Below are 21,375 nucleotides of genomic sequence, written 5' to 3'. Positions count from 1 at the left end.
AAAGCTAATAGCACAGGTCATTGCAATAAGGAGCTAATTTCCTCCTGCATTTGGAGTGAGGAGACCCTCTGCTCATTAGGATGCACACCAACAGGAATCATGAGTTGGAAACCCAGTTTGGTTACTCACCAGGGGCAAATTCACTAAGCACAGAAAATGCGCTAGCGGCGGCTTCGCCGCACTTCGCCAGGCGTAGTTTCGCCAGGGCTGTGCAAATTCACGAAGATACGAAGTTGCGCACAGGTTACCGAACGGTCGCGAAGTTGCGCTAGTGATAATGCGAAAAGCAGTCCGAAGTTACGCTAGCGACGCCTAATTAGGATACGGCTTGCAGTTAAAGTAGAATGGACACGTATGTTGCAGCAACTACATTACACTACACAAGGCCAGGGGACCTTAATAAAATTAAATAGAGGTCTTATATTGCCCTACATATGTGCCCACTGTATAGTTTAGGTGCCAAATGTAAGGGGGAAGGAGGGTACCCCAAAAAAAAATTCTATCTTTTTCAGCCTATTACTCAGTAAAAAGTAAAAAACACCAGCGTTTTTTGGGACTTCGAAAAATTTTCAACTTTTTTTTGACAAACTCCTATCTACTCTATTGCACTTCGCCTGGTCTGAGCTGGTGAAGTAAAGTCTGGTGCAAGAGGTAACGTTCAGTAAAATCCGCAACTTAGTGAATTAACGTAGTTACGTCCCTTCGCCAGAGCGCAACTTCTGCTACTTTTCGTTCATTCCAAATAGATTTTGCTGGCTGTGGCTTCATCCAACTTGTCTCCTGTGTTTTGTGGATCAGAGGAGACCTGACGAAAAACGCCCATGGAGTTCAGCCCTTAAAGGAGAACCAAACCCTTTCTATTAAAATCCCACCACCCTACATAGATCCCCTTCCCTGCTGCCCCCACCCAGCCTAGGTGATACCCTCAGTAAATGCCCCTAACTCTTTACTTACCCCTCATTGTAGATTCAGCGCATCAGAGTTCATGGGCGCCATCTTCTTCTCTTTGGTAATCTTTGGGTCTTCTTCTGGCGCTTCAGCAATTTCCCTGAGATATGTTGCTTACTTTACGAATAGAAGAAGATGGCGCCCATGAACTCCGATGTGCTGGATCTGCAATAAGAGGTAAGTAAAGAGTAAGAGGCATTTATCAAGGGTAACACCTAGGCTGGGGGGAGCAGGGAGGGGGGTCTATTTAGGGTAGGAGATTTTAATGGAAAGGGTTTGGTTCTCCTTTAAAGCACAGGGCAGGTGCTGATCAGATCCCAACTAGAGACCAACTCTGCCCTAAGGTTAGAACTACATGGGCGTTTTCGGTCAGATGGAAAAGTCGCAGTGTTGATCCGACGCGTCACGACTGTGGACTGTCGGATCAACGCTGCTCCTTCATCCGACATTTCTATCTCTTACCTTATTTCTTATTGACTTGTCGCAGTCGTTTTGTCGCAGCGCGTCAGATCGTGACGAAAACGTCCATGTAGTCCTACCCTTATTGGCACTCATGAATGTAACACAGGCTTTTCTCATAACACAGGGATGAGCAGCAATAAAGGCAACACCAGTCAGTAGTTAGGATCTGATAATCCAGGGAGCTTCAGCCTGAAAGATATTCCATGACAATGAAAAGTTTAGGACCAAAAACTTGGTTTCCTTCCCAGGATTTCTTCTACTTTGAATGATTAGATTTCCCTTTTAATTAAGAGTATTTCTATGTCAATGAATTGATTTTTCTTTTCATTTTGAATGAGCAGAGTAAAAATGGCCAGGACTGAGTTAACCCTATCATGCCTTGGCAGGTACCTTACAATCCAGCTTTGTATTTCTGCATAGTTTAGCAAACTGGCTGTCATGGCTTCATTTTGCTGCCAATGACAAACGAGCACCTATTTCTGGTCACACATATACATACAGTATATATATATATAGAGAGAGATATATGTATATGCATAGTCAAGCACGTATAGTGCCTATAGGGCTGAAAGGCAGCAGGGAACAGACTGTGTGACAGGAGGCTGTGTCAATCCCAGCGGGAAGCTCTCTTGGCTTTTTTTTTTAACAGTTCTGTCAGGGAAAGGGGGTTGATAGGAGCTCCTCAGATGCCCCCTCCCTAGTTCTTATCTCTTAGCACTGCCAACCTCAAAGCCATGAGTTATAGCCAGCTGCACAGCTAAACTAGGCCAGGCATTGCTTAAAAACAGAGTATTCAACAAAGCGAAGGTATTTCACTTCTACACTGATTTCGATCACAAAAAGAGAACTCTATTTTTACCCATCCTAATGAAAATAAAATTGCACGGGGGCAGAAATTGAGCCACGTGAAACGCTCTACAAACAATGGCATCTTTATGTGAGAACTGGGTTAATAGCAGCCATAAAGCTTTCCTCAGTATCGGATTTGTCATTGGTCTCTGTTTTTAGCAGCATAGGGGTGGTATAAAGGATGAAACGGAAAAGCTAATGAGATTTTTCTTCACAATGCTTGACATTGGTAAACTGAGCCAAAAAAGATCGAGCCTTCCTTTTAAAGGAGAACGAAACCCTAAAAATTAACTGGCTAATGAACTTATTGCACCAGCCTAAAGTTTCAGTTTGTCAATAGCAGCAATGATCCAGGACTTCAAACTTGTCACAGGGGGTCACCATCTTGGAAAGTGTCTGTGACACTCACATGCTCAGTGGGCTCTGATTGGCTGTTGAGAAGCTAAGCTTAGGGGTCGTCACTAATTATCCAGCAGAAAATGAGCTTCCCCTGTAATATAAGCTGATGCTACAGGTTTGCTGATTATTAAATTCTGATGCTAATTGCACTGGTTTCTGTGCTGCCATGTCGTAATTAGCTGTATTAATTACTAATCAACCTTTTATTGTGACATTTCTATTCTATGTGTACTGTATATTGTGAGTGGGTCCCTAAGCTCAGTAAGTGACAGCAGCACAGAGCATGTGCAGTGAATCAGCAGAAAAGAAAATGGGGAGCTACTGGGGCATCTTTGGAGACACAGATCTTTACTGCTAAAGGGCTGTGGTTGCCTTGGTACACACGACAAAAACATAATGTACAACATTTCTAGCTTCTTCTTTAGTTAAGCTTTAGTTCTTCTTTAAGCAGAGGTGTTTCATCTCGTTGGGTTCAATCCAATGTTTGAGGTTCAACATTTAAGCATCTCCCCTTAGTTCACAGCAAGAGAATAGATATATAATATATATATATATATATATTTATATATATATATATATATATATATATAGGCATATGAGACTGCTACAGTTCAGGAGTATCCAGAGAAACCAATAAGTACTCTTCTCTGATTTAATCCTGTTTAGCTGTCAGACTGGGTCTCCATGGACTGCTTTTATACCCACTCTTTCAAAATCTGTCTGTCCACATTCTTGGACTACAAATGTGGAACTGAACACAAAAACAAATATCTGATGCCATTAAGGTCAACATTGCAGCCATGTCAGTTTGACCACTATGGTATTTTATAACAGTCCATTAACCCCATCTTGAGTATTTTATAAATAAAAAATTGTGAAATCAAGAACGGAGTAATCTGTAAGTTACCATGTTTGATGGTTCGGCCTGGGTATGACCATAGCCCCGGCTCTGTTTGCCAAAATAATAATATGTCACTCAGCTGTAGTGAATGTTGCTCTAGTGTACAGACAGAGGCACAACTGACTATAATGGCCAACAGGAGAACCTCCTTGATGTGGGGGTCCGACCTGCAATATAATGCAGATATTCACGGACCTCAATTTGCAGCTGCCCTCAACTCTCTCTCTCTTTGGTAACTCAGACCCACCCACCTTAGAGCCATAATGGTGAAGGGACAGCCTTAAACCCCATGCTTCAAAACTCCCCCCAGCTGCTCAGTGGTGTGCTCGAGAGCTCAGGGGTTTGCTGGTGGTATAAGGAATATCTGTTGCCGCAAAAGGCCATCATGGAGAAGTGCGGCTAATTTTGGCAATGTTCCTGCACACACAAACCGCCCATTGACTTTAACGCATTTGGACAAAAAAGTTGCCTTAAGGAAAAAATGCCTATTTTAATGCATTTGGAGTGTGTCAAAAAACTGCCCTGCATACATTTTTTTTTTTATGCCCATTGTTTTCAATGCGTTTCGCAACATTTTTGCCGGCACAAAATCGCTCCTCACTACTTTTCTCTTTAACCACAGACTCCAACGCTTGATAGCTGTGTTACACTGACTCAGTAGAAATAAATAATTATGCAGAAAGACATTTCTTAACCAGCTCCATCCCCTTATTTACTTGCAGTGATAATCAGCATTACGTGTCAGCACACGGCCTTACTGAGTGAGTGCTCTGTCCGCAGACTAAATCGCAGGTACGGAGCTCTGAATGGATATATTCCCCCTGAAGCCAACAGATCTTCAGCCTCATAATGTGATGACATAAACATGACTTGAACCAGATGCTGGCAAATAGAGAATCATTTGTGCAAAATTGTATTTATTTTGTTGATTTCATTTGCTAGAAATGAATTCCATTCTCGGCTATACCCTCGGGCAATAAGAGATAAAAGGAAAGATGTACTGTGTTTCTAATCATGTTACTGCTTTTCATCTTCTTCCATATCTGTCACTTGGATGTTTTTTCCCTTGAATCCTTTCTTATCCTTTCTCATTTCTCTGTCTCTACAGGCCAACAAGATGCTCAGCTGCTTCTTTGATTCCCTGACCCCTGACAGCATCCACCAAATCCTGCCGTAGGCTCCATGACAATAGACGTATACCTGTGCGATCGTCAGCGCCAAGCCTCTTAATGAGAGATTCAGTGTGACCTTGCCAACCCATAAAGGTGGAAAGCATGAAGGACTTAGCTTGAGATGAGACTGGAAAGCGTTGGCAAGCACAGTCAATAGAAATGAAGTATTACGCTGAGAGAAGCAATCGATTAACGTGAAAAGGTATGAAATGAAATCCAGAAAATGCTCTAGGCCAGGCCAAGCATCTCATATTGTGGGCCTTCAGCTTTTTTTCATTGTTTTGGATGCAATAAGCAAGCTTGTCCATTTTACCAACCATTCCAATAAGATACACAGTATATATATGTATATATATATATATATATATATATATATATATATATATATATATATATATATATATATATAGTACAAAAAAGACCAGCAACACCTTGATACTTTGTGAAAAAATAGGCCAACGTTTCGGTCCCCTACTTGGACCTTTTTCAAGACACCATTTTTAATTTGCAATCTCAATAAATAGTTAAAAACAAATTGGTTAACCAATCAGTATAAAGCCGCATTGTGGGGCATGACATCATCGTAACACTCCCACTCCAGATAAGGGAATTAAACTATTTGCTGCAACAATGTATCGGAAGATTATCTAATGTATGCAGTTACATTATATTATTAAGTCACAATTGTAGATATATAGCTTATCTTTGATTCAAGAAACATGAAAAGGAGCAATGTTCATTTAGACCACAAGGGGCGAGAGTGTTTAATCTCTTTATCCTATTAATACCTCTCTTTGTAATAATGCCCTTGATCTGTCACCTCCTCTGCGCAAAGGAGGAACATGATCTATAGCGATATATTTAAATGTAGGGAGTCTGTTGCCCATCTCAAAATAGTGTTTTGCCACTGGCTTTTGAGTTTTCCCATCCCTAAAAGCTGTACTTATCGCGGATCTATGTCCATCCATTCTTATCTGCAATGTTAAATCTGTTTTCCCTACACATGATAAGCCACATGGGCAGGTGACTAGATAAACTACATGTGTAGTGCAACAAGTGACATGATGTTTTATAGAAAATCTTTCACCTGTATGGGGATGGGTGAAGCTAAGTCCCGGAGTCATATATCTACAGGAGGTGCAATTAGAGCACCAAAAACACCCCAATTTGGCATTCGGAAGCCAACTGCTGGGACTTTTAAGGATAGGCTACTATCTGCCTTTCTGCCTTGGCAATATTTTAATTTCAAGTAATACTATTACATATTCCCTTTGATGCATCATTATATGTGGTACTAAAAATAATATTCGATCGCGTCCTAGGGACGCTCTCTTTAGTAGTTGTTAGGGCTCGTAAAACCCTGCTTCATGTAAATGAACCATTATCATAATAATATACTTTTTTATTAGTATGTGCCATTGGGTAATCATAAATAGAAAATTGCCATTTTAAAAAAACAAGGGCCGCCCCCTGAGATCGTAAGATTCTCTGTGTACACATACAAACCACATGTAAGGTCACATGAGCCAATTAACAGACAGAGTTCTGCCTTTTGCTTCCTCACTTCTTCCTGTTACAGTTAGTGTTGTAGTATTTCTGGTCAGGTGATCTCTGAGGCAGCACAGATAGAGTCACGAAATGGTGGTTCAAAGCAAGAGATGTAAAAGGGCAATATTTATGTAAATTTATATTCCAGTTTGGTAAGATTCTTTAATATGTCATTCAATTTGATATAAACTATCTGTTGCTTAAGTATTCATTTTGGGGGTATAGTTTTCCTTTAAGTATATTAACAGGAGAGCCCTTTTGTCTAAACCTAAGCCAAATGTCATTGATCTGTTTTGATATTCCTTCTTCTTCTGAATTGTTCCTTAACACTCTACAAAACTGTGATATTGTTAAAGAGCACTTTGTCGCCCATGGATGATAACTGTTATAGTGTAATATGACATTTATATCCGTTTTCTTACAGTATTAAGTATATCCCAAACGAGTGCCCTTCCGGAACACTTGCACATCCAAAAAATGTACTTGTTTCTCATGTATAGTAAAAGTGAATTTCACAGGTGTGGGTAACTGATTAAGATGTTCTACCATATCAATTAATTCATCTGTGGAGCCACGGCATATAATCAGCATATCATCGATAAACTGTTTAAAAATAGGATTTTTTTGCCAAAAAACTGCTTAATATAATTAGACTCAAATTGATGCATATACAGATTGGCATATGCTGGTGCCATGGCTGCTCCCATCGCAGTCCCTGAAACCTGCAAAAAATAATCATATTCAAAAATGAAAATAATTTGAATTCAAAAATTCAATTGAATTGTAAAAGTTCCAAAACCAATGGTATATACAATCATGTAATATCATGTAAAGCAAGGCACTCACAGGAAAAGAAATACAGTTTATTTTAGGGATGCATCCAATCAACTCTTTGGATTCCATGCAATCCCCAAAACCTTTGTGAAAGATTCGGCGAATTCCGAACCAAATCTGAATTTGCATATGCAAATTAGGGTCGGGAAAGGAAAACATGAAAAAAAATGTTTTCACTTCCTTGCTTTGTGAAAAAAAGTCACGTGAATTCCCTCCCCGCACCTAATTTACAGATGCAAATTAGGATTCGGTTCGGCCAGGCACAAGGATTCCGCCAAATCCGAAAAAGGCTGAATTCTGGCTGAATCCCTAACTGAATTCTGGATTCGGTGCATCCTCAGTTTATTTACTATTAAAACGTTTCGATCTTCCTTGAGACCTTGACAAAGGTCTCAAGGAAGACCAAAATGTTGAAATAATAAATAAACTTTGTCCAATAAGTGAGTGCAGTATATATATATATATATATATATATATATATATATATATATATATATATATATATATATATATATATACAGTATATATATATATATAATACACAAAAGCCATGAATATCTTGTAAATTATATCCTTATAAACGGTGAGCTCTGATGCCATCAGTTATAAACGGTGAGTTCTGATGTCATTTCTGTCACATGACTCACTGAAACTTGTGTATTATAATAAATAAAGTACCCCCAGTTGTAAAATATGAGGATATTAGAAGTTACCTCGGAGTTCCATGACCTGTATAAAATCACTCGGCCTTTTTATATGGTCATGAAACTCCTCGGTAACTTATAATATCCTTATATTTTACAAGAGGGGCTACTTTATTCACTATATATTTCACTCTGATACCGGCACTCTCGATAACTGCGGTCAGGGCCGCCATCAGGGGGGGACAGGGGGGACAAGCGTACCGGGCCCGGGCATGAAGGGGGGCCCGGCTGCGCTGCATTTTTTCAAGTTCCGGGCCCCCCTTACGAGCGCCCGAGCCGTACGTCCTCCCTCTGCGTTGCCGAATGCGGAAGTGCCGAAAAGCCGAAGCCGATGCGCCGGAAAGACCCGAAGTCACGGAAAAAGCCGAAGTCCCGAAGCGCTGAAAAGACCCGAAGTCAAGAAGCGCCGAAAAGACCCGAAGTCACGAAAACAGCCGAAGCCAAAGTCCTGAAACGGCGCAAAGACCCGAAGTCACGAAAGGAGGCGAAGTTGAAGTACTGAAGCCATGAGTTCAATTCTACTGAACACCAGTTTGTGTATTTTTTTTTTTAATCCCCTGGCCACCAATGTATTATTTTAATATTCTATAGGCCCCTGCCACCAATGGTTTTTTTTTTTTTTAAAGAAAAATTTTTGGGCCCCAATTTTTTTTAACTTGTAAGGGGGCCCCTGCCACTTTTTTTTTTTTCAAAAAAACTTTTTTATTTTTTTTGGGTCCCCAATTTTTTTTAACTTGTAAGGGGGCCCCTGACACTTTTTTTTTTTTCAAAAAACTTTTTCTTTTAAAAAAAATTTTTTTCGGGCCCCAATTTGTTTTTAACTTATAAGGGGTCCCCTGCCACCTATGTTTTTTTGTTTGTTTTTTTTTACATTTTTTTTGTTGGGGCCCCAAGTTTTATTTAACTTATAAGGGGGCCCCTGCCACCAATGTTTTTTTAAAAAAACATTTTTTTTTTACATTTTTTTTTTTTGGGCCCCAATTTTTTATAAGGGGGCCCTGACCATCAATAGCTTTTTATAACTTGTGTGGGGGGGGTTACTTTTTTAGCGCTGATGTCCGTGTGGTCTTTTAACTGTGATGTGGGCGGCATATGGGGTGGAGCTTGGTCGTCAGTGTGGGCGGGGCCCAGGGGGCCCCAAAAATTTTGTTGTACGGGGCCCCGTGATTTCTAATGGCGGCCCTGACTGCGGTAAATGTGCCTGGGGGCAGAGACAGCAAAATAAACTAACTATATCCAGAAGAATCCTCTCACAGTTCTTACTAATTAAAATTTACGTTTTTTTTTTTATATATATAAAACTTAAATTTTAATTAGTAAGACCTGTGAGTACTGATTCTTCTGGAGAGCCTAGCCTCACTTCCTGAAGAAGGCTCGAGTGTAGGAGCCGAAACGTTGAAATAAACCACTTTTATTTGCACTGAATAAGTCCTGTGAGTGTGGTTTTTCTCTGGTTGTTTTATATATTTATATATATATATATATATATATATATATATATATATATATATATATATATATATATATATATATATATATATATATATATATAGATATATATAGATATATATATATAGATATATATATATACCTGTATATATATTCACCCATGGAGAGTTCTTAAAGCTTTAGTTGTCTTTAATGCATTCCACACTTCATATAAATTTTTTCATCTGATGTTTCATTTTTGTCCTGCATGTGACTTTGTTTATCTGAGAACATTCCCTCTGCTGGGCTGTTATATCATCCCAGGTTCTATTGACTCTTTACATGAAGGTAGGATGCCCAGACAATGACTTCATTCACGCTGCCTTTGTGAGAACCTCCTATTGTGTTTATCCTCTTGCATTTCCTTTCTTGTTCACTAAATGATTCTTTAAATGGGACACAATTGCACATACGTGCTGTGTTCAGATGTTTCCCTTTAGATGTTGCCTGGGAATACTAAGGATAAATAGCAACTTTCATGCTAATGCAAGTGTTTTGACAGCCAAAACATGACGTCCTAATGTGGGATACATGTGAAAACTAAACCTGACACTTACCAATAACCTGATTGTGACTGTTAACCCAAATATAAAATAATGCAAATGTAATGAAATGCAGATGTAAGTACAGGTATGGGATCCGTTATCCAGAAACCCGTTATCCAAATTACGTTAAGGCTGTCTCCCATGGACTCCATTTTATCCAAATAATTCACATTTTTAAAAATGATTTCCTTTTTCTCTGTAATAATAAAACAGTATCTTGTTTGTTCTTATATTATATAATTAATCCTTATTGGAAGCAGAACCAGCCTATTGGGTTTTTTTTAATATTCAAATGATTTTCTAGTAGGCTTAAGGTATGAAGATCCAAATTATGGAAAGATCGGTTATCCAGAAAGCCTCCAGTCCCCAGCATTCTGGATAATAGGTTCCATACCTGTACTATTAAAAGCAGTATCTGTGCCTTGCTATGCTTTGCACTGCTGGCCCTGACTACATAATCCGCGGAAATGATTTAGCAGTCATCAAGTCTTCTCCAGCCAAGACCTTCAGTTACCAGATTTTTTTGCATGATCTGTGATTAACACCCCTGTCAAGGAAGAGAATAAAAGATGTGCAAGGTATTGTGGGAATGTAGTATTAACTGGGGAAGAGTTGCTAAGAATTACATTTGATTCCCTATGCAAATTATTATTGTGGTTTACTTTCCCTTAAGCGCCTTCTATGCATCATTCTATTTGTGTTTACTTGCCAGCTCACAGGTGAGTGTGGACTAGTTCAATGAGTAACATCAAGGAATGTATGAGAAAATATGATTTTGTTCAATTCCATGTGGTTAGAACATCTGTAGTCACATGGTCATTTCATTTATCAACTGTCAGGAAAGAGACTATAGTCTAATTGGAAGCGCTGTTCACTTAATGGTCTGTTACACGTGTTTTGCCAAAGAAGTGGCCCTGCATTTCTTTATATGTAGGCCCTAAGTTTGAAATAGCTGATTTAAAGGATGGCTTTTGTATTGATTAACTTGTGTCAAATAATTCATTTTCACAATTCTAAAATTTAAGGGATACTGTCATGGGAAAACATGCTTTTTTTTCAATATGCATCAGTTCATAGTGCTGCTCCAGCAGAATTCTGCACTGTAATTCGTTTTTCAAAAGAGCAAAGAGATTTTTTTATATTTAATTTTGAAATCTGATATGGGGCTAGAACTATTGTCAATTTCCCAGCTGCCCCCAGTCATGTAACTTGTGCTTTGATAAACTTGAGTCACTCTTTACTGCTGAGCTGCAAGTTGGAGTGATATCAACCCCTCCCTTCTACCCCCAGCAGCCAAACAACAGAACAATGGGAAGGTAACCAGATAGCAGCTCCCTAACACAAGATAACAGCTGCCTGATAAAAAAGAACAGCACTCAATAGTAAAATCTAAGTCCCACTGTGACACATTTAGTTACATTGAGTAGGAGAAACAATAGCCTGCCTGAAAGCAGTTCCATAGTGCAGCACTGGCTCTTTCTGAAAGCACATGACCAGGCAAAATGGCCTGAGATGCACCTACCAACCAATATTACAACTAAAAACATACACTTGTTGGGTTAGTAATAACATTTTACATGCTAGAGTGAATTATTTGCAGTGTAAACAGTGTAATTCAGAAATAAAAACTACACCATAAAAATCATGACCAAATCCCTTTAAAGTTCGCTTTTAAAGAACCTCGGTGTTGGCCTGCTCTCAGTGAATGTACCAATAGCAGCACCACTGTGCTGCCGGTGGGCACATACAGCCTTACTTATTTCTATAACGTTGAGAAGAATGCTGTGATTTTAGTATCTCTCCATTTTTATGGGATTTGAAACAACAATTGGGGTGCAAAAGATCAACATTTGGATTATAATATGCACTAATATTATACAACTACAACTAATGTTCTACAAAAAAACTCTGTGGACCCATTGAATTGGCTCAAAAGACTGAATTCAACACATGGGCCTCTAGATGGGCAGTCCTGGTTTAGGATTTATTGGCTATATTCCTTTTGTGCCAAAAAAAAAGTCCTCCTGGTAGCCTTTTGGATCATGGGACAGTGCTCTTTTTGGTATTGCTCCACTTTATTATCCTGTGGATTCCACTTCTTTAGTTGAGGTTGGAAGGCCACTGCTGAGCTGGACCTCTAGGAGAAACACATTTGCCATTAGCCTAAGCCCTCTTAAAGGACAAGATATTCAAACTCTGTGTACACAGAGTTCAACACAGGCAGCACTTTATTGACAAGAAGATACAGCTTTTTGTACTGCATTCTGGAGGTTTACAGAGGTCACTGATGCAGAGTTGGCACAATATGTTATTATTGTTTAAGACTCAGGGGTTAGCGTGTTTTGTCTTTCAGAAGTGTGGTCCAGAGTTTGATGATGACCAAGGCACTACCTGCTTGTCTGTTCTCACCATGAGTGGGTTTCCTAAGTTTAAAGTAACATACTGTCAGGTCCATTGGCTCCTGATGAAACTGACCCTAGTGATATGAAAATAACAATGTGGGCCTGACTGGTGACAAGGACTGAGGAATGATCAGGGCAATAAATATAAAAGAGGCCATTCACATTGGGAGTATGCAAACCATGGTTTGGAACCTGTAGGTCGTGCTAACAATGCATGAGGAGTTTGTATCATAAATGCTATAGCATGTGGGAGAAGACAATAAGAAATACTGTTAGGAGAAGGGCTGGTGTGTTGCTGGGAGGAGACCATTAAAAAGGAAGGAGAAATGAAGTCTAAAGAAGAGAATGGATGTGCGTGTTCATCTGTGCAAAACCGAATGGTGTGATGATCAATGCACTGCTAGCCATTCGTTTTATTGTTTAATGAGGTTTTTCTCTTGTCTGTGGTTTTCCTTATTTAGTGGTGAAATTGTGCTGCTTTCAAACAGGCTGCATAATGGGGCTGATAAATGATAACCTTGAACAGACATCAAGTGGCGGCTGTCAGCATTCGCGCAGTTCTGTGCCGCTAAGGCCGTGTGCTGTGCCTCATTAAAAGCAGTTTAGTTCATCCTAGTGTGCCATTGCTATGGTTTCTCCCCGAGATCACACACGAGGTATTGATGTGGGTCTCGCTCTTATTATCTCCATATATCTGGAAATCAGCACTGCCTATGGGGTTTGCAGCTCTTGCAGCAAGAAATGAAATACTGCCTCTATTTTGGGGCAAGCCGATTCTACCTGCAGAACAACTGACCATTTTATTGTTTTTTCCAGGGACCATAAATAAATGGTGTAAAATCTAGGAAAATGTAAAGTATTATGTAGTGACAAAGTTTAAGCAGTGAAGGACAAGGAAAACAATCTATTTTATATTCATGCCCTTCAAAGCCCCCTCCTGAAATGAACCATCCACAAACCCAAATATTGCCCTATTTGCCCATACCTGTTAAAAAAAGCAGAGAAGCACATTGGGATTGGTCACCATGTTGGGTCATTTAAGCTCCTTTCTCCAGCCTATTGGCAATCACTGTCCACAAAACAAAAAAAAGGACTTAAAATGGCCCAACATGGTGACTACCAACCCCACTGCACTACCCTGCTTTTTCAACAGATACAGGGAAATATGGAAATAATGGGGCTTGCAGATGGTTTGTTTTGGTAGTGGAGTGGGGAAAATCTACTGGGGAAAGATCATACGGGTCATTAATTATGTGCAGAGCAGGGTGCAAAGTGCAAAAGAAGAATTCAAACTTCAATTTGGAGTGCAGAGACCTGTGTCTCTGTCCCCGATGACTGTATTCATGAGGGACGGTAGGGGGAGGCACGAGTCCCACAGAAACCTCCATAAAAGATCTGAGCGAATACATAACTGAATTCAAATGCTAAACTGCACGTTTGAGAAAAATAATAAAAAGGAGTATCATACTTGTCAAGTTTAGCTGTCTGGAGAAGTCACATGATCCCATCTAGAATACACCATACAGTTTTGGTCTCCAGTGCTTAAACAGGACATTATTGAATTAGATAGGGTAAAGAGAAGGGCAACTAAGCTGGTAAAAGGTATGGGAAATCTTAGCTATGAGGAAAGACTGGCCAAATTGGGGATGTTCATGCTGGAGAAGAGGCGTTTAAGGGGTCATATGATAACTATGTATAAATATGTAAGGGGATCATATAATAATCTCTCTAATGCTTTATTTACCAGTAGGTCTTTCCAGCTGACACGAGGTCACCCATTCCGATTAGAAGAAAGGAGGTTTCCGGCTAAATATTAGGAAGGGGTTTGTTACAGTGAGAGCTGTGAAGATGTGGAATTGTCTCCCTGAATCAGTGGTACAGGCTGATACATTAGATAGCTTTAAGAAGGGGTTGGATGGTGTTTAGCAAGTGAGGGAATACAGGGATATGGGAGATAGCTCATAGTACAAGTTGATCCAGGGACTGGTCCGATTGCCATTTTGGAGTCTGGAAGTGAAGCCTACTGAAATCAGAAGGTATTTACTTGTCTCATGCCATACATACAGCACTGTAGATACCAAAAATGAGAGTTTTGATTCTCCCATAAGGCATCATGGGTGGAGACATGCAAATCACTCCACTTTATGTCCCTGTATCAACTATGCACCCAGAACCACTGGTTTTATAGCACAGATACAGCCTAATAGTTCAGAGCCATATATCCAAACTTGCAGACAGCCTGTTTCCATCTTGTTAGATCTCATCAGTGCAAGATATTGGAACTTGGCTTCTGAGGGGGAAGGACTTGGAGAGTAGCGAAATAGAAAACCGAACCTGGTTAGGGTGAAATGGGCTAAAAGGAGCCAAAAAGCCCTTCACAATTTCATGCAAAGTGAAGCCTTCTGAAATCAGAAGGTGTTTAGTTGTCTCATGCCATACAAACAGCACTGCCTAGATATAATGTTACTATGATTTCAGTGTTGGACTGGGACATTGGGGAACACTCTCAGTGCTATTATTCTTCTCTCCTCACTCAACCTGTATTCTCCTAGTTTCTTTTCTTTACATACTATAATCTATTATTCCATCTATTTAGCCTCTTTGTTCTCATTGAAATAGGGAATAGCCATGAAAAAGGCCAAATGTTTAGCAGCAGGAGTTACCAGGAGTTTTCCTGGTATCCCGGTGGACCAGTCCGACACTGTATGATCCGATCCAGATTGGATTTTAGCCAAATCCTTCCAAAATGTAAAGTCGAATCCTGGATTTGGTGCATCTCTAGTGCATGTATAGGGGGTTCTCCATTGGGAATCCTTCTAGCAGCAGAATTGGGACATTAATCATCCCCATAAGGCAATCGCATACATTCTTGTATACTGTGCATTTGTTCTACTGTACTGTTGCCTTGTTCTGTTCCATTTTGCTGTAATGATTGCAGATAAACAAGGCAGGCAGCCCCAAACACATGCCACGTCAGTGCTTAGTAACAAATCCCAGGAAACGGCAAACTATCCTCATTCTCTGTATTCCTACAGGACCATGCCCACTCTCCTGCTTCATATAATTTTCAGTTTCCATATTAACTGTAACAGATTGTGTGTCTCAATTTGAGATAAACCACAAAGGATCCCATTGCATGTACAGCCAAGGTTAGACTGGCCTGCCCAAGTACCTAAGGACCCCCTGATGGGCCCAAGCAATAGAGGTCTCCAATCAAGAACAACTACCATCAACCCTTTCTTATTTCCAACATAGCCCTTTATATGACCTGTAATATTCGTCACCATCTACAGTATTTCTAATTGCTATGAGAGTGGGCCCTGTATGTCTGATGCCATTTCCTAGTTTGTACGTCTGATTCTCTGATGGGTCCTAAGAGCCCCAGTCTGATTGTGGCAGGAACTAATGGGAAAAGGAAAAATAGAGTAAGGAATATAAAGGAGCTCAAACCCCCACTATGGTTGTGCCTGAGAGACAAGGTAACTTTTCTTAACATGGTTGATTTGTAACCTCCTTAGGCAGCCAGAAATCTGGGCTATACATTACTCTAAAGAAATTAGTAAATTGATAGTTCTTCTTCTGCATCACCTTCACCAATCAACCCCAACTTGCATCATACACTGCCTGACATTGGCCACATCCGAGACACCAATCACAGGCAGTGACCAACCTCTAATGTATCCAGAATATCATGAATTCTGCCAAAGAACTCTTTTCTCCAAAGTAGTTTTGCATGCAAAGGAGGCAGAGCTTTGGTCGCTGTGGTCAACTCCAGTGAGCTTCAGTCTGAAGGCCCTTCATTAACATGGAGAACCTTGAAGTTTTTTTGTCAGTATTTTGCTTTTTTCTTAGGCTAGAATCACAGCCCTTTCTCACCTCTAAACAAACCATTAGTATGATGGCAATTGGTTTTCATTTTTTGTTATTAGTGGATTTTGAGTTATTTAGCTTTTTATTCAGCAGCTCTCCAGTTTGCAGTTTCAGCAATCTGGTTGCTAGGACCCAATTTACCCTAGAAACCAAGCATTGATTTGAGTAAGAGACAGGAAAATGAATAGGAGAGGACAATCAAAAAGGAAAAATGAAGGCCATTTAAAAAGTTGGTCAGAATAAGCCATTCCATACAATACTTAAAGGTGAACCACCCATTTAATTGGAACATAAATCTAGCTCCGCGGTATTCCTAAATCCAATACTGTTTTGGTTATTTGCAAAAAAAAATTATGTCTGAAGTTTTTAATAGAATGCAGCAGTACATGGGAGAGCCTGCATATGGGACATGTCCCAGAATGCACTGCCGCAGCTGCTTTTGCTCCTGTTCCAGACCTTCTTGTCTGCAAGGTACGGCATGGGCAGCAGTCATGCCAACACTCCCACGCATTCTGCCCTGCCAGATTCTCTGCTTGTACACAGAACAGGTACAGAAGGGTTTGCAGTAATATTGTCCTCCCCCACACGTGCTGCCCTACCATGTGCTCTCTATGTATATACAGGAGGTTTGAGGACCGGCTTCCCATTAACTGAAGCATTACCATGTCCTCTTACAAAAGGCCACAGTTGTGTAGCACTGAATGTTCATTGGTGAATACATTTACTTCTTACTGGTAAATATCTGAGCCTCAGTAATAAAGCCACACAGAGGGTAAGTCAGCAAATTACCCAACTATGGGTTATCATCTGTACATCAACCAAAGGCTTTTGCTTGTTGGATGTTTTCAAATTAAGCCCCCGTGGGAAGTCCAACCATCATGGATGAATTTATAATTATATACTTATGGCAATTAGTTACTTTTAGGAGAGGATTAGTTTCTCCAAACCTTCATTATTCTCCGTCTATGGTAAAGGCCCCACCCAATAATGTTACAGATGTAGGAAGAAATCAGTCATTCAATCATAGTTCCAAGAATATCTAGGACAGAAAATACATATTCACCCCAAACATCAACCTAACTAACCTTCATGCTGGGCTTTCAGGTGCATCTAGGAGGAAAAAAGGTATTCTACCCAAAACGTACTCTACCTGGCATACCCACTTTCCGAGGGCCTATACCCACTGTTTGAGAACCTCTATTTTAGGCTCTGCGATTGCTTTTGTATCATATCGAGGCCAACAGCTAGGGACATTCATTTTACTTTCTTAAATGAAAAAAGAAATCTACAATATACTTCAATTAAAAAATGTCTACCGTTTTTATAAAAACTTGACTGTATGCAGTGAAATCCCCCCTTCATTTACTTGCTCTGACTGCAGCAGATTTGAAACTTCAGTCTTCAAACAACAGGGGCTCCTGACCTGCTTACTTCCCTGACCTTGAGCAGCTTTGTTTGTTTCACTGTAGAGCAGTTGGTGACCGTGTAGAGATTTGTATCTGCAGATCCAGTGCAGTCTGCATATTCTAAATATTAATCAGACTTGCTGTATCAGCTTCTATGGTAGATATTATATGACTGTTTTGATCATTTATGACGCTCCCTAAGCTTAACCTCCCAGCAGAACGGAAAAAAAGCTTGACAAAGGGCCTCGTTCCCGAAACATTGCACAATTGCATTAATACAATTGCAAGAGCTTGCCCTGCTAAAGCAATTCTTGTGTGCCGGTGAATTTCTTCATACCTTGGATGTGAGGTGGCCAATTCCTCTATCATTGAGCACCAAGATAGGACTTCTGGGTATGTAAGTTGTGCGGTTTCTCTTACCTTGCTTGTTCCTCCCAACAGAAGCCCAGACTACACTGAGCATGTGCAGGGTCTTGGTCTTGCAAAGATTGTTAACAAAGTTACAAGATGACAGACCCCTGCTGCCAACTTTGAAATCATTGATCATTTGTTTGATTAATCATTAATCATTTGATTGATTAGGCTTCTGGTGCAGTAAGTTCATGTTTATGTTTATACAAAATACTGCATTTCTAGCCTTATTCTATTTTAGACTTTAGTTCCCCTTTAATGTCAAGTAGGGTTGCCTAGCGCCCCCCACTGTTGCACCTAAAGCACACCGCTCTTCTTCATACCCCTAGGTCTTCTTTGTATGTGCATGCCGGATACCAAGGGTCTCTCTAATCTCGTAATCATTTACAGTAGCAGGTACATGATTCATAAAAACATTCACAGGATCTTCTCCTAGTGATCTGTTACACTGCCGAGTAACACGCGAGTATATTAAAGACTAGGAGAAGAGTAATATTATGACAAGCCATAATCATTTAAAGAGGAGTTTGCTACACAGAGAGATGTAATTATGTTCAGAGACGCACAGAACCATCTTTAAAAGATAGGGATAAATACAGGGGTTAGTAATGAGGTTTACTAATTTATTATTCAAAATAACAAGGATTACAGCATGAAAAATAATGTACTGTGATAAAATTATTATTATAAACCACAGTACAACAGACCAGGCCATTTGTTATATGCAAATATTATCCCAAGCTCAGGTCTATTAGCTGATGTGCAATCAGTATAAATTGAACTTGAGCTGCAGAGACCTGAAAGAGAACCCCTATGTAGCCGATGCACTGGGAATATCCTTCAAGCGATGCAGGAAATTTATCTGATGCGGTTGCCAGGGTAACCACAGGAGCTGGATGCTGTTTAGGTACTGCCCAAATGAAGACCAGCTCTGCAGGTTAGGCTCTTAACCTGAAAGTATGAATACGACTGCTATCAGTGGTAAAAACAAAAAGACCATGACGCCTATCTGAGGATCAGTTTTGGGTGCCTGACCCAATTGGGAATCTCTTAAAGGAGTCAGATGTGCCACTCAGGAGCCTACAGGTTATGGAAATGGTGGGTATTGCCCATTTTGCAAGGGAGGGAATATTTATTGGGCCCCTAGAATCATGGGCTCCTCTGGAGATACATTGTAATAAAAGAACAAAGAAATGATTATATTTTTGGATATACATCAGGGATGCTCATCCTGTGGTCTTCCAGCTGTAGTTCAAGTACAACCCCCCAAATCCTTCATCTTTCATTAATTTCTGGGAGTTGTAGTGTAACAGCAGCTGGGAGGTTAGATATCCAAAAGTTACATCATTTTGGGTCATCTGTCCTGCAGTAAATGCTCCCTGATGTCTGCTGACACCAGAAACCCATAGTGTCCCCTGTTCTCTACTAAGTACTAGTCCCAAAGCTGAGAGGTCCTCCTACAGTTGTATCTGCCCCACAATGGCTGCCCTGACCCATATTTGTAATTCTAATACCTGAGGAGAGGGATAAGCTAAAAATATATATGTATCAGATATGACTATTGGTGAGTATGAGAGATTAATGAGTCAAATTTTATTGGACTGGAAAAAGGAGACTGAGCAGCAAGGGGGTGGTTATAGCAATATAAAAATGCAGAATAGTGGGTTGTTTGCCAATATAACAGTTGAGAGTAAAGCTGGACTTACACATAAAAATCTGCTCATTTGACAAGGTCTCCAAATGTATGAATCTTTGCCTGATTTGGACACCTATATGCTGGGCACAATTTGAGCAGTGCAATGTTCATATGACAGGATTTTCTAATCTGCTGGTCAGTTTTAATCTGTAGGCAGGCCACTGGAAGCCCAATGGGCCAATAAGATGAGGACTCATTGAAGTCTGGAGGCTCCAAGTTGGTACCATATATTATCAGTGAATGGCTTGCTTTAAGGTGCTAAACAAATGTTGGGGAAACAAATGTGAATGGCTTGCTTTAAGGTGCTAAACAAATGTTGGGGATTAGTGGAGCAGCAGAAAGCTCATTGTTCCATTCTAGGAAGAGGGAGATTTAAAAGAATGAAAGGCAGTTTAGTGTCAGAATATAAGAAGTAGAGTAATGGTTGGCAGCAAGGATTTGGGGTGAAAATATGAAGTAGTGGTATTTGCAGGAGTGACAGTATAACAGGAGGAAGACAGTGGTGCACATTGGGTGAGAATATAATAAGGTGAATTAAAGGACATGTATGTAAACAATATTTAAAGGGGAGGGAAGGGGCGCAGCAGAGGGCTGGCAATGTTGATATGAAGGGAGTGAGATAGCAACCCTCCCCTGCATGTGTCTCATACAAGTTATGTGTTCGTGTAAACTTCCCGCTGGGCCTCCTGCACACCTATATGCACTTGGGAAATCTTTGTAGCTCTCTTCCCCACGGTAACTTTTCTAAACTACAATTTTTTACTTTATTAGGTGTTAACCGTTCACTGCAGGATGCGGTGAGGGAAGATGGCTGGAATGGAGTCCATCAGTTGAAGATCTATACTGTGCAGCTCACAAGGGAGAGGCAAATGCCAAATATACATTCATTTTTCTTTCCAGCATGAAGCCACATCAACAAGTCACATTATAGCAGCATCCCTGCAAGAGACAATGTAGGAAGGGCCACCTCTTTCTGCCCATAGACTTCTACTCTAGATTTATTCACAAACTTGGATAGAATGTAAAAAGTGTTGCTAGAATAAAGTCTATAATATATATATATATATTTTACCCATTGTTCATTATTTTATAATCTGGCCAACCTCACCCAGATATTGATTGAACAGGACGTTGGTTTGGCCCAATAAATGGACCACTAAGGTCTAGAGTAGTGACGCTGATATGGGCCTATGTGTGGCCAACTGCACGGACATCTCTTGCAGTTCTTATCAGTTACACAATCTTTGCTTGGTCACAATTAAGGCTGAATGGTATTTGTAAGAGCTCAGATTGACCACTTAGTAGGGAAAGAGAAGGACTACTAGTGCTTGGTACTAGCCCATGGTACCCCAAGTGTTTGCTCCACTGGCATTGCCTGCCTTTGAAGTGATTGTCATTAATTTTGACCTGAAAATGTGCATTTGAATCATTCAAAGCCATGATAGGCAGCAAGTTGTGATAGGCTTTTCTCTCATGAGCCATAGCCTAGATCAGTGTCGTCCACCTTCTGTAGTACTAAGGTTTGGAATTTTTCTGGTCTATGTAGTGGAGAGCGATCATGGAAGCCAGTGTTGACCACTTTCAGGTTTTAAGCCACTCCTACTTTAAACCAAGGGATATCATCCATCACTCATATGTAAAAACAAGTTTATTAAGTCCTATTGAGACATACCCTTAAATCCCTAAGCCTCCTCTACACCCGTGGATAACACAGAAACCCTCACAACATAATTAACACCT

General features: G+C 40.2%; 1 long non-coding RNA gene across 1 annotated transcript; it reads left to right on the top strand.

Moving 5' to 3' along the window:
* The first annotated feature begins 4,746 nt into the window (after positions 1-4,746).
* LOC121399184 lies at positions 4,747-20,695 on the top strand. Its single transcript, XR_005964799.1, has 2 exons — positions 4,747-4,933; positions 20,407-20,695. It is a non-coding gene; the product is annotated as an uncharacterized LOC121399184 (long non-coding RNA).
* The last annotated feature ends 680 nt before the right edge of the window (positions 20,696-21,375 follow it).

The sequence above is a fragment of the Xenopus laevis genome, chromosome 9_10S (assembly GCF_017654675.1).
Source record: "Xenopus laevis strain J_2021 chromosome 9_10S, Xenopus_laevis_v10.1, whole genome shotgun sequence".
NCBI classification, from domain to species: Eukaryota; Metazoa; Chordata; class Amphibia; order Anura; family Pipidae; genus Xenopus; species Xenopus laevis.
The sequence above is the reverse complement of the archived record's forward strand: the minus strand, read 5'-3'. Positions and strand labels throughout refer to the sequence as shown.